The sequence below is a fragment of the Charadrius vociferus genome, unplaced genomic scaffold (genome assembly GCF_000708025.1).
Source record: "Charadrius vociferus isolate BGI_N301 unplaced genomic scaffold, ASM70802v2 scaffold195, whole genome shotgun sequence".
Taxonomy (NCBI): domain Eukaryota; kingdom Metazoa; phylum Chordata; class Aves; order Charadriiformes; family Charadriidae; genus Charadrius; species Charadrius vociferus.
The window spans coordinates 4217525-4217884 of NW_009648539.1; the positions used below are offsets into that span (position 1 = coordinate 4217525).

At 45.8% G+C, this 360-nt stretch overlaps 1 protein-coding gene across 1 annotated transcript in view; it reads left to right on the forward strand.

Annotated features, from left to right (window-relative positions):
- Nucleotides 1–360, forward strand: part of ELP2 (elongator acetyltransferase complex subunit 2) — a 66783-nt gene that overhangs the window by 60915 nt on the left and 5508 nt on the right. The window lies entirely within an intron of this gene.

A 360-nucleotide genomic window follows, 5' to 3' on the forward strand; every position in this document is an offset into this window, starting at 1 on the left:
TAAGATACAGTCAAATTTGAACATAAACATTCAGTTAAGTGCAGCCACTAGTCCCTCTCCGCCCTGGAAGCCCAGGTACGGTTGCTCTTCATGAAAAGCCAGCGCATCCCCAGTCTTCAAACAGGAATGTGGGAGTCTTGTCTATGGGATTTGCCCAGCAGCAACTCTTCTGAACTCTGTTCAACAGATACAGACAGTAATTTGTCATTTAAACAGATGGCTGTTTTGGCTGCAAGTAAAATCCTGTGAACATCAATCCCACGTAAGAACTTCTTTGCAACAGTGCTAACCAAAAGAGGTTATTAGGAGAACTGCCCATCTCTTCAGAGCTAGGAATCAAAGGAGACCGCCTCCCCCCCC